Below are 14,223 nucleotides of genomic sequence, written 5' to 3'. Positions count from 1 at the left end.
AAGGTTTGCCTCCATTTCACCTGTATAGGATCCCTTAAATGGCATGTAAGTTCCTATTTTTTTCTTTTCATATAAATGTCACAAATTTGTGACCTCCCTACCCCCCTCTACCCAAAAAAAAATATTAAAAAAATGGTATTAAGGTTTATTTTATATATAAATAAATAAATATATTTATTTAGATATGTCAAGAAGTATTACTAACTCTGTATTTTACTTTATCCTTTAAATGTAAGGATGACTGCTCGAAAAGTAGTTTAGCTTGGTGCATGTGATGTAACGCCTCTGAAAGTAAATAAATAGCGTTGTAAATCGTGTATGACTGTCGATAAAATTGTGTATCATTTGAAATGAGCTCTTTCCACATTGTATTATTTACACAAATTTGCTCAGGTCTCAATTTTCCAGAAAAATCATAACATCCAAGGCTGAACTGCCAAAATTGATTTATAAAAATATTATCTGGCATATTATAAATTGTAGCCTGAAACAAAAATTTCCAAAATCCTGGAATTTTCCCTTTGTGTATTGTAATTGCTAAGGAACCATTAAGATTCTGATTATATTTCAGAAATACATTTTCAATAGTGCCTTCCATTTCTGTTGCTGTTATCCACACTTTTCCTGTAATATTTATGGCACAACTTTCCAGAAAGCCAATAAATGGGATTTCTGTTCCGTAAAAAAGGATGACGTTAACTGAAGATTTTGCAATTTTTTTAACTGCTTTTAAAGACTTGTCTCTATTACATTTACTATCCATGGAAATAATGGCTATGAAGTCAACACAAATTCCATGATTCTCCATTTGCTTTCTAAGTTCCATGATGGCTTGTTGGCTGCTCTCATCCTCGGTCATAATAATTCCAACCCAAGTCCAACCAAAGTAGAGCAGAAGTTGAATAACCGCATGGACCTGAGATAATTCACTTGGAACAGTCTGGTACAGTAATGGAAAGGTCTTACTAAGTATAGAATTAAGGGCACCATAAGTTATCTGCAAGAGACCATTTTCATCAGGTTTTGTGCCAGCTTAGTGGCCACCAGGAAATAATGTATTATAGTAGAACATAGGCAGGAGGATTCATTATGTCTATTCTAGTTTCTGGCATACAAAAGTTGCATATTTTGCACAATAGTTGGTTGCACAAAGTTTTCTGACTTTTGAAGTTTTTACTCCATCTTTGCCACTTGCTGTATCTAAGGCTGTGTGCACACGCTGCGGATTAGGTGCGGATTCATCCGCGCGGATTTTGTAAAATCCGCAGGTGAAACCGCAGGTCAAAATACCTGCGGTTTTACCTGCGGATTGCTCTGCGGTTTTGCCCTGCGGTTTTTCATCTCCTCAATGGAGGAGATGGCAAACCGCAGGAGAATCCGCAGAAAGAATTGACATGTCAATTCTTTCTGCGGATTGAAAACCGCAGATAATCCGCGCGGAAAATTCCGCACCGTCTGCACTGCGGTTTTTGATTCCCATAGGGAATCATGGTACTGTACACCGCAGCAAAAACTGCTGCGGGTCCGCAGCGGCCAAAACCGCTGCGGAACCGCAGCAAAATCCGCAGCGTGTGCACACAGCCTAAGAAACGGTGGTGTTTGGTAAGATGAAACATACCGAGCACTTCCAGACATATTCAGTTTGGTTAATTGCCACAGAATTACTTAAATTATAGCAGAAGTCTACTCTACCTCATAGCTGGAGTAGATTTCTGATTCTAGCAGACAGCAGCCCAAATTTATTTAGAGCAATGCATCTTTTAAAGCAGGGTTCCCCAACTCCAGTCCTCAAGGCCCACCAACAGATCATGTTTTCAGGATTTCCTTTGTATTGCACAGGTGAAGCAATTATCACCTGAGCAATAGTAAGGAAATCCTGAAAACATGATCTGTTGGTGGGCCTTGAGGACTGGAGTTGGGGAACCCTGTTTTAAAGGATTTGGTGCATCATAATCTAGAGGATTTTTCTTAAAAAATGGCATATAAAACACAAGTCTTGGTTAGTCAGCCTCATTGTTTTACTATTTTTTTTTGTCTATCTCTTATCATCCTGTCAGGTTTTAGGCTACATGCACTGTAGTTAACCTGTATATAATCGTGAAGTTGTTGGAAGTAGAGATGAGTGATTATTTAAAAGTTCAGTTCGGATTATGAATGCCGAATTTGCAACGTTCACCGATTAATTCATTGAATATTCGCATATTCGCTGAACATAACCATTCATGTCAATGGGAGACAAAAACAAATGCATGCACAACACCTTATAACAGCCCCAAATGCTGCCAAAATACATCAAATGAGGGACAGACACCAGGATAGTGGCCTAAATTCACCCACAGTACAAATTGCAGCATGGGACTGCAGCAATCAGCCAGGCATGAGGTATCGGGGTCTGGGCCAGCATTTACAGCTTTCAATTGAACATCACAGTAAGTCAAGGTGGGTGAGGGATTGGTGTAGACCTACTGTCCTGGGTGTCCTGATACCACATGCAACAGCGCAACCTGCTTTCATGCTCAGCCACACTCAGGAGGCACAAATATCATATAAATTTCGTAGACTACTATTGTCAGAAAAATCTAAGGATAGTAACACGGGTAGTAACACGGGTAGTTGACTCCAAGGAAATGGAGGCCTGTCATCTCGGAGGCCTATTGCTACAGGCAACAAGCATGGAGGAAACCCAACCAGGAGTCTACACATTTACAAAAATTAGTGGCAGACACCAACAGAGTGCCATCAATTGCAATAGAGGAGAACTAGTATAGCGGTTACTGACCCTCTTCCACTACAGCCAACCCTGCAGATGGAGACTGTAATAGGGAAGGTAGTGAAACCACTGTGCCCTATCTCTCTGAAAACCTGGAGGGACATAACTAGATGGCCTACCAAATCCCAACTGGGACAAGTGGCAGCAGGTGAAAACTGTGACCCAAGGAGTGACAAAGAGGTAGTACCAGGTGCTACTCCATAGTTGGTCTACAGAAGGAAGCAGCTGACCCCTACAGCGGATAAGCTGCTACGGCCTGAAGGAGGGATGAAGAATGCAGGCAGGCACTGTAGGGACTCTGGAACCACAGGTGCAGATGGGACAGCTGAGGAACAGAAAAGCATTGGCAAGTGCGGGCTGGAATGGGTGTTAGACAGACAGGCACTGGCAGGTGCGATCTGGACCAGCTGATGGACAGAAGAGGTAAGAGGTAAGAGCAGATGGGTACAGGGTAGACAAGCAGACGGCAGAACTGGAGAACCTGACAACTAGCAACCATGCAATGCAAGCTAACAATGTAGATCAGGCATCTCCATATATGCTGATGCTGGCAGTCACTTAAAGAGGGAGCATGTGTGCTTCTCCCAAGCAGAGTGCACGGTCCTACAATTGAAGCTTGGTGTGCATGGACACATAGGGGACGAGATGAGAAGGTTGTGTTTAAGTGGGAGACACTCAATGTCCTGTCTGTTATGTATGAGGAAATCGACCAAAGGGCCAAGTCTGTAATGTCAACAGATCAGAAAGTCTGAAGTAAGAGGGAATGGTCCACTGTGTCAAAGGCAGACGCCAGGTCCAGGAGAAGGAGGAGAACAAACTCGTGTTGCTTTCTTTTGGCAGTCAGTAGGTTGTTGGTGACTTTATGAGAAACTAGGTCTGAGCTGAAAAAGTTAATTAATGTGTATGCAAAATGTAAATGCATATAAACACATGACCTTTACACACAGAAAACAAAAAACAGAAAACAAATTTCCTAAAATTAAAAAATAAATTGCAAAAATTGCATTAAGATAGTAATAATAATAAGGGTATTTAGTAAACATAATTCTGATCAAAAGAATGTACAAGCCATCCCGCAATGTATAGGCAACCCTTGTGGGACAGTCCTAATTCTTTTATTTGAAACCTTTCCAGTTGTCAAGTGACGTAAATGTGAACAATGATCGAGGGACTGAACCACCAGTAAAAGTATAGGCCAGGGTTGCCTTGACGTGGTGGGATGGTTTGTACATTCTTTTGATCAAAATTATGTTTACTAAATACTAGAGATGAGCGAATTTGCCTTTTTTCAGGTCGAGTCGGGTTTCACGAAACCCGACTTTCGCAAAAGTCGGGTCGAACAAAAACGGCCGATTATAGTGAAAAGTCGAAGGCCGACTGAAACACGAAACCCAATGCAAGTCAATGGGAAAGCAAAGTCGGCAGGGAGTGGAGGACAGTAAACACACCTACATATATATTTCTGTCTCAGTAAGCCAGTCCAGCCTCTCCGCAATAGGAAATGAGATGCATACAATTACTGACATAAAGTATAGTGATTGCAGAAATCTAGGAATTAATAATCACGGGAAAAACTTCCATCACAATTATCAGAGGCGATGCTGACCCTCAATTAATTTGTGTGTGGAGACAGTGAATACATTTCTTTGTGAAGAAAGTGTTGCTGTATCGCAGTACCGTTGATCCCATCAGCGTTACTCATCTCCATCAAATTTTTATCACAGGGAAAGATGTAAACATGGTGTTCAGTGCCTATGATGATCTGTCAGGTAACTTTGGAGAGTAAAAGACTGAAGCCACAGGCCATAGGCGATTCTATGGGATTGGCATGAGAGGGCACATTTAAAAATGTGCGCCAGAATGTCACACGTCTGTGAGTAGGAAAACTGTGAAAGCTGATGTTAAACCACCACTGCATGTCACTGTGAGTCGACGTCCATAAGAAATGGAAGCCATTGATCATCTGAAGCTAGAGCCCTGCCAGCGGGACAGGGTATAGCTACGTCTTAACCATCATCTATCAGTTCAACAAATTTGTAGTGGCAGTCCCAGTGAAGGATTTGACAGCCCAGACTACTGTCATGATCACGTGTGTCAGGACGCAGATGTTACCGCAAGGCGGACCCATAACACACGTGACCCTGGATACTCCGCCTCCAGTGGGGCGCATTTAAATAATAAAGCATGCAGGTGGATACGCCGCCTCCACCTGGCGAATTTTGGTATTACGCGTTATACAATAAATCTGGAAACCCCGCCTCCAGTAAGGCGCATTTAAATAATAAAGGGGGAACCTGGGAAACTTTAACAATGGTGGGCCCTGCAATAGGGAAAAGGGAATTGGAGACCTCCTGAGCTCCCCTGAGCCAGTGTCCCTGCACTCCTAACGTTCCCTATGCCGGATTCGCACCGGGCGCCGCACGCGTACCTCAACGACCTTGCTCACCCTGACCCTAAACCCTCACTAGGGAATGGGTCGGTGCGGAGACTAATCCCACCACTGCACTAATAACACACATGAGGAAAGAGACAATACAGGGGAAACACCACTTAGCTTTGCTCTGTTGCGTGCGCTCCTAGCAACAGAGCCCTCCACCTGAGTGCATCTTCTCCTCCACCTGGATCCATCACCATAACAGGATCCTTCACCTTAGTGCAGCCTTGGAGCAGAGTCCAAAACCAGTTGCAGCTGCTTAGAACCAGAGTCCCAAGGATGAGTTCAGCTGCTGACACGAAGTCGAGCATGCTTGAGTCCAGCTCAGCGGCCAAGTCCCACATGGTGAGTGCCACTCTCCATAGTCGCCACTCCACCAGCCCATGCAGACACTTCCCGCTGACACCATCACTGCGACTCCACCACGCCATGCCAGCCCTTCGTCCAGACACCATAGCTGAAACACATCCCCCCTGGCTAAGCTGCGCAGGACTCCTCACCAGCTCCATCCTTCATCCAGGCTCTCCAAAAACAAAGTGAACACAAACTCACAATATCACAGGCAGTGATTGCACACCTCTAGCACACCTTTATAGGGTGTAACACCTGATACATGATTAAGTGCACAAAACCTAAAGTGCAATATCAAAACCACCACCGGGGACAGTCAAGACACCTTGGAACTTTCCAAAGTAAAAAAAGTTCACCCAGTGATTTAAAACTGTCAGATCACTTCAGATCATGACAACTACACAGCGGAGGAGCAGGGAGAAGTAAACATTGCAAATGCTGTGGCCCTGCCCAAGCAAGGGGGCACACTCGTGGGCGTCGGTACTGGCACTGTGCCCCTCATAGTACAGCGGTGTGTCTGACGGCGGGTGTGCACCCCCACCATCAGAGACACTTGATTGCACTATGAGGGACCCTGTGCCAGTGCCTGCGCCCAAGAGTCAGCCTACCCACCTGTCCAGGGCAACGGCACTCGCACGGTTGCGTGCGCTAGGTAGTGACCCCGGCTATGGGGGGGAAGAAGCCCAGTTAGGGAGGTTTACAAAATGGCATATGTTGATGTGGGACATTCAGCTGCTGCAAAATGTGAAATAGGTCAAGTCAGAGGAAGAGGAGGATCAAAGCAAGCCATTTTTCTGGCAACCTATGTGTCATCAGGGTAAGGTGGGACAAAATCCTTGGAAACCCATGCATGGTTCATTTTAATGAAGGTTAGATCATCCACATTTTCGGTCGACAGACGGGTCCTTTTTTCTGTCAGGATTGATCCAGCTGCACTGAAGACTCTTTCCGATAGCACACTTGCAGCTGGACAAGCGAGCTCCTGTAAGGCATATTGTGCCAATTCAGGCCAGGTGTCCAGTTTAGCGGCCCAATAGTCAAATGCGAATGACCTGTGAGGGAGAACATCGATATGGGATGAGAAGTAGTTTGTAACCATAGTTGACAAGTGCTGTCTCCTGTCACTTTCAATCGATGCAGTATTACCAGTCGTGTGAGCGGGACTTGAAAAATCAGTCCACAACATGGTCATGAAACCCCTGTCTCCAACGCCACTTCTGGTGTGTGCACCACTAACACCTCTTTCAAGCTGCCCCCGGCCCCTACGGCTCATATGAGAACCATCACAGCTGCTGTGTGCTGGGAATGCCTCAACCAACCGGTTTACCAGAGTTGCTTGTTTGTTAGCCAATATTAGGTCAAGGTTCTCCTGTGGCATTATGTTTTGGAATTTGCCTTTATAGCGTGGATCCAGGATGCTGGCCAACCAGTAGTCATCATCGTTCATCATTTTGTCAATGCGGGGGTCCCTTTTTAGGATCTGCAAGGCATAATCTGACATGTGGGCCAATATTCCCGGTGTCAATGATGCACTGCGAGTGCTGGGTGGAGGAGCACTTTCTGGCAAATCCACATCCCTCCAGTCACGCACAAACCCTGTACCAGACCTTGCCACGCCAACATTTTCTCTTGCCCCACGAGAAGCATCCTCCCCCCTAAATAATCAACCCATCACCATCCTCCTCCTCCTCTTCCTCTTCTTCCTCCACCTTGTCCACGAAACTTCCCTGACCAGACAATGGCTGACTGTCATCAAGGCTTCCCTCCTCCTCCTCCTCCTCTGCTGCAGACGTCTGCTCCTTAATGTGCATCAAACTTTGCATGAGCAGACGCATAAGTGGGATGCTCATGCTTATGATGGCATCTTCTGCGCTTACCAGCCGTGTGCATTCCTCAAAACACTGAAGGACTTTACAGAGGTCTTTCAGCTTCGACCACTGCACACCTGTCAACTCCATGTCTGCTCTCAAAGTGCCTGCCCATTTATCCTCCCATAAATGCATAACGGCCTGCCTCTGTTCGCACAGCCGCTCAACGATGTGCAGGGTGGAGTTCCACCTTGATGCAATGTCGATAATTAGGCGGTGCTTGGGAAGGTGGAGCAATCGCTGCAGCTTCTGCATACGACTGATGTGTACCGGCGACTGGCGGATGTGCGAGCAAAGTCTTTGAACCTTATGGAGCAGGCCTGTTAACTCCGGATAATTATTGAGGAAGCACTGCACCACCAGGTTCAAGGTGTGAGCCAACCAAGGTATGTGTCTGAGTTTTGAAAGGGCTATGGCTGCCACAAAATTCCGGCCGTTATAACTAACTACCTTGCCTGCCTCAAGATGTACACTGCCCAGCAATGACTCAGTTTGTCGCAGAAAGTAGTCGGCCAGTACCTCCGCGGTGTGTCTGTCGCCCAAGCACATCATCTTCAACACAGCCTGCTGATGCTTTCCACTAGCTGATCGATAGGGGGACACCTCGTGTGCAACACTGGCAGCTGCGGATGGAGCGCTCGTGCGACTGCGCTCTGTGGACGAGCTTTCTCTTCTGGAGGAGGAGGAGGGTCGAAAGCCTACAGCCAACTGTTTCCTATACCGTGGGCTAGGCAGCACTGTCCCACCACCGCTGTCCCCTGTGGACCCTGCATCCACCACATTAACCCAGTGCGCAGTGATGGACACGTAACAGCACTGTCCATGCCTACTGGACCATGCATCAGTTGTGAGGTGCACCTTTCCACTCACTGATTGCTTGAGTGCATGGACAATGCGGTCTTTCACATGAAGGTGGAGGGCTGGGATGGCTTGGCGAGGAAAGAAATGGCGACTGGGTAGGTCATAACGTGGTACTGCGTAGGCTATGAGTTCGTGGAAAGCTGCGCTTTCAACCAAGCGATAGGGCATCATCTCTAACGAAATTAGTTTTGCAATGTGGGCGTTCAAACCCAGTGTACGCGGATGAGAGGATGAGTACTTTCTTGTCCTGCTCATAGTCTCTGGTAGGGTGAGCTGGACTTGAGAGCTACATATGGTGGAACTAGCGGTGGACATGGTGGACTGAGAGAGGGTTGATGATGGTGATGGAGTTGGTGTTCTTTCTGATGGCCTAGATTCAGTCTTTCGTTGATATAACATTGTGATTCCCTGACTGCTTTGGCCTTGCGACGACACCTCAACATTTGCTGCTGGTGGTGTGCTAACCGGTGGGCTTACAGTGGGGGAAACAATGTAGCGTTGCTGACTACCTTCTTTGGTAGCAGTTGCACATGTGGTGCGTGAGGTTTGGTAGTCCATCCATGCTTGCAAGTGCATGGTGGTTAAATGTCTAAGCATGCAACTGGTATCCAAATTTCTCAGATTTTTCCCTCGGCTAAAGGTCTTTGCGCACTTCTTACAGATAACGTTTGCCTGATCATTAGGATTTTGTTCACAAAAGTGCCACACTGCACTCTTCCTACTATGGAAGACATTTTGAGGCCTTGCACGCTGTGCTATTTTGACCATCTGGCCAAGCTGTCCTGCAACTCTTTTGGTTTTTGTAACCCGTTTTTGGATTGCTCCGTGCCTGCCAGATAACAGCTGTTGCGATGTCGATGCCTGCTGCGGATGCTCCTCCTCCTCTTCTGAGCTATTGTCAGCGGCACCCTCTTCCCCCAATGGATGCCAATCTGGGTCAACAACTAGGTCATCCAACACCTCCTCTTCAATGTCATGTGCACCTTCCTCTGTGTCACCGTGTATGGTGGTATAGTATGCGGGAGGGGGCACCTGAGTTTCATCAGGGTCAGATTCTGGCTCAGTATACTGCGAGGACAATGTAGTGCTCTGAGTGAATGTACCAACAGATAAATCTAGCAGTGGCTGCACATCAGTGCACTCCATGTCAGATTCATCTTGGCCTGGGTAATTCACGATTTGACTTGATAACCCAGGCATGGTATGAGAAAAGAGCTCCATGGAGTAATCTGTAGTGTGGCCTGCCACATCCTTCACTTTTGGTAGGGGTGAAGGACACAAGGAAAGGTGTTGTTCCTGACCAGGAGCCTCCACTGATGATGCAGTGCTTTTATTTTTTGAAAGTTCAGAAGAGGAGGCGATAGAGTCTGGAGGCTGTGTCAGCAATGTAAGACAAAACTTGTTCCTGAAGGTCCGGCTTTAAAAGTGGTTTACCTACCCCCAGAAAAGGGAGCCTATGAGGCCTTGTGGAGCCAGACAATGACGCAGGCTCACCACCTTCTGCCTTAGGTGCTATTGTGCTTTTGCCACTACCAGCAGAAGCACCACCACCAACACCACCAAGACCAGCTGGCAACCCCCGCCCACTTCCACAGCCTCTTCCACCATACTTCTTCATTTTTTTGTAAAAGGTACCCAAAATAACAACAGCTATATGGTACTGCAAAACAAGGTAGAGGGTGTATATAGTATTGGTGAGAATTTGAAGCTCACTGTAGATTGGAGGACGCTGAACTATTGTCTCAAACCCAGTAGAGATTACACCGCAATGTGACAGGCAGAAATTGGCTGGTGTATGAGAAGGCAGAAGCTGTATATAGTATTGGTGAGAATTTTAAGCTCACTGTAGATTGGAGGACACTGAACTATTATCTCAGGCCCAGGACAGATTACACCGCAATGTGACAGGCAGAAATTGGCTGATGTATGAGAAGGCAGAAGCTGTATATAGTATTGGTGAGAATTTGAAGCTCACTGTAGATTGGAGGACGCTCAACTATTGTCTCAGGCCCAGGACAGATTACAGCGCAATGTGACAGTAAGAAATTGACTGCTTTATGAGAAGGCAGAAGCTGTATATAGCATTGGTGAGAATTTGAAGCTCACTGTAGATTGGAGGATGCTGAACTATTGTCTCAGGCCCAGTAAAGATTACACTGCAATGTGACAGTCAGAAATTGGCTGGTGTATGAGAAGGCAGAAGCTGTAAATAGTATTGGTGAGAATTTGAAGCTCACTGTAGATTGGAGGAAGCTGAACTATTGTCTCAGGCCCAGGACAGATTACACCACAATGTGACAGGCAGAAATTGGCTAGTGTATGACAAACTACAAGGTGTATATAGAATTGGGCAGAATTGGAATCTCCCTAGAGTGTAGGGCTGTAAGAACGGACAAACTCCTCGGCTTTTCCTTACAGAGTCACACACAGATAGCTTCAATTTGGCCACTGAACTATTGTCTCTGGCCCAGGACAGATTACACCGCAATGTGACAGGCAGAAATTGGCTAGTGTATGACAAACTACAAGGTGTATATAGAATTGGGCAGAATTGGAATCTCCCTAGAGTGTAGGGCTGTAAGAACGGACAAACTCCTCGGCTTTTCCTTACAGAGTCACATACAGATTGTCAAGCTCCGTGTTTTTGTATACGGACTGACACACGCTGTCTCTCTCTAGTTTTGAATGTAATCAAACAGCAGATATACGAAACTGTTTGAAAAACGGACAAAACTCTAAGGTGTAGGTCTGTAAGAACGGACAAACTCCTTGGCTTTTCCTTACAGAGTCACACACAGATAGCTTCAATTTGGCCGTGATACTGGCTGGTACAAGGTACTGTGTGAGGAGCGTACACGTACACCGCTGTACGGAGTGTGTATGTAAAATTGTCAAGCTTCGTGTTTTTGTATACGGACTGACACACGCTCTCTCTAGTTTGAATGTAATCAAACAGCAAATATACGAAACTGTTTGAACAACAGACAAAACTCTAAGGTGTAGGTCTGTAAGAACGGACAAACTCCTCGGCTTTTACTTACAGAGTCACACACAGATAGCTTCAATTTGGCCGTGATAACAGCCGGTACATGGTACTGTGTTATGACTGAGTCACCGTAGGAGGCAAAAACAGAAATACTAGCTAAGTCCTGAAAACCAGAGAAGTTGGCAGCTATCGGATTACAGACCCCTGAACCTATCAACAACAACTAGCAGTAGCCGTGGGGGGTTCCTACGGAGCCCTAGACCCCTCGATCACAGCCGGAGAACTACATAGCCTAAAGACAGAAAGGGAAATCTAAACTGCCCCAGAGCAGACCCCAAAGCAATAGGCAGCCCCCAATATATAATGACGGTGAAGCAAGATGAAAAAACACTCACACAGATAGAAAGATAGGCTGAGCAAAAAATGGGGCCCAAGCTAACTACAAAGGACAGGATAGAAAAGCTGCTGTCTGTAATCCGCCAAAACTCTATCAAATCAAGAGCCAACAGGACAGTTCAAAATGTTGATCTAGTAGTTTGGAGGCATAGGAGAGAAATCATATCGGGTGATAGCTAGACGCAGAGGATGGGTCAAAGGTGGTCTTCTTGAGGATGGGTGTGATCGAGCCATGTTTCAATCAGGAGGGAAGACACCAGTTGTTAGTGAAGGGTTGAATAGGTGGGATAGACTTGTGATGAAGACTGTGGTAAAGTTTGGAATGAGGTGGGACATTATAGTGTCAAGTTCAAAGGTGGTGAGACAAAGTCTTCAGCTGAGGTGAGAGGAGAGGGAGGGGCAGGGTGGAAGCAGGACAGAATTGAAAGTACTGAATTTAGGGTTTAGGGTTGTGGGACAGGTATGATATGAGGGATGAGAAGTTGGGTTGTTTTGCTGCAGTGAGCAATTGCACAGCATTATTACAACTTCTGTTACTGGATGAGCTCCTCCACTCCCTTTCTTTGTGAGCCGTACAGTGGTACACTTTGTAGATGAGGGCCAGAAAGAACATGTGCTCTAGTAGATGGCAAGCTCTGCATCAAGTGGCCTCTTCTCCTTTTCCTTCACCTTAACTTCACACACAATACAGTAATCAGTGGTAGCACCCCAATTACCCTTGTTTTCCCCCACATCACAACTCTCCAACTACCCAACTGACTGTTGGGAACCACAGATGGCTGAATCTGCAGATCGCTTCACACTTTGTATGCCATGAGCATATCAAGTGTACTCTAAAGATTCACAGAGTTAAGAGTAAGAAATCATCTGCATTGATGACCAAATATTTTCTTAGTTTGATCTATGGTTGGATGAAGTTGTGTCCGAGCATAAGCCAACCCCTTGCTAACAGACGTTAACCCATTGGGTGAAGGTGAAATATTCTTGATGAGACTCAGATACTTGAGGCGCCCGGGAACTGTACTGTGCTGTCAAGGCAGGAAAAGTAGAAAAACAAGTCTCAGGGCCAGGAGTGGGAGAACAGAGAGGATGACGATGAAGTAGTAGATCACACTATGTGTAAATTCAGAGGCATGCAGCTGAGAAGCTCAGCAGAGGAGGAGGAAGACAAGGAGGTTGTGTAGACACAGAGTTATGAAACCATGACAACCAATGCATCCTGAGCCCCAACTCTGGCAGTGAACCGCATCATTTGCAGTTCTGCAGTTGCGTACCTTTGGTCTTTTTTTAAGACCGGGAAAAATCAAAAAAATTACGTTAGCTGTCAACTTTTTAAAAAAAGACCTAGTAGAGTAAAAAAATGAAATAATTTCAGTACTACATGCATAAACTGGCGCATGCGTGATCAACATGTGTTAATCTGGGAATGTCGCTGTGCGAAAACGCAGACTAGTGGGCCTCCCCAACCACAGTCCACCTGATCAACCACATCTTCTGATTCTTCTTCCTTCCTCACCATGGCAAGTCTTGTCACACAGGTCTCCAGCCGAAGAACCTCCACTTGTCTGCCCCCTACAGTTGGGGTGACTGAGAGTCTATCAGCTGATACAGAATTGGATATGCCTACTGTTTTTGACTGATCTTACATACCAAGCACAGCCCATCTTTCTCAATCCACCGTAACATCTCTGCCTGCACCTCTCTCACAGTATAGCAGCTTGTCGTGCTCACTAGTGATGGGCGAGCACTAATATGCTCAGGTGCTCGTTTCTCAGGTCTAGTAAATTGGAATGCTCGGGTGCTCGACCCGAGCAAAGAGCACAATGTAATTCTATGGGAAACCCGAGCATTTTTGCTGTGACCCCTCGGGGGTCTTTTTAGGGTCTGAAAAGGTCTGAAATTGATGGGAACAGTGCTGAAATGACATGGAAACATCATGGGGAAGACCACTAGAAGCATTTCTGACTCCCAAGTCACTGCTGTGAACAATGTTGTCAGAGTCTTACACCACTTTTTCGAGGGCACAATAAAACATACAAAAATGAAACCAAGATTGATTTTCCTCGGAAACATGTTAAGGAACATCCATTTCAGGGTAATAATTTGTATATAAGGCCAAATAAATAACCCAAAACAAAAATGTTCCTCCGCCACTTGGGTTATGTTCACACATAGCGTATTTGATGCGTTTTTCAACTTTAGCATTGCTTTCAACCAAGACAAATGGATTCACTGGGAAATGTCATTTTTCACATTTTACAACCTTAGCTGGTCATGTGGTGTGTGACACATCATGAGACACATTCTGTTTCATTTATGAAGGAGGGACTGTTAAAGGAGGAGGGTTATCAGGCAGAATTTAATCTACTAAAAGGGACAGCAGTTTGTCCTCACTATTCTTAGAGAGCCATCAGCCGGCTATGCCTTGTTCTTCCCATTATAAAACATTGGGTCTCTTATACTGTTATTGCCTATGCACTGAATGCAAGGCCTGTTCCAAATTTGGATACACCCCAGTAACCCATTGAACAGACGTCCTGGGTTGCCACATGAAACC

The 14,223-nt window shown here is 45.7% G+C and overlaps 1 protein-coding gene across 1 annotated transcript in view; it reads right to left on the bottom strand.

Annotated features, from left to right (window-relative positions):
• The window catches only part of LOC141082670 (vomeronasal type-2 receptor 26-like), a 197,404-nt gene that overhangs the window by 115,380 nt on the left and 67,801 nt on the right, over positions 1-14,223 (bottom strand). The gene's annotated exons all lie outside the window — the stretch shown is intronic.

Source organism: Dendrobates tinctorius, unplaced genomic scaffold (assembly GCF_039654945.1).
Source record: "Dendrobates tinctorius isolate UK_male_01 unplaced genomic scaffold, ASM3965494v1 ptg000019l, whole genome shotgun sequence".
Classification (NCBI taxonomy): domain Eukaryota; kingdom Metazoa; phylum Chordata; class Amphibia; order Anura; family Dendrobatidae; genus Dendrobates; species Dendrobates tinctorius.
The sequence above is the reverse complement of the archived record's forward strand: the minus strand, read 5'-3'. Positions and strand labels throughout refer to the sequence as shown.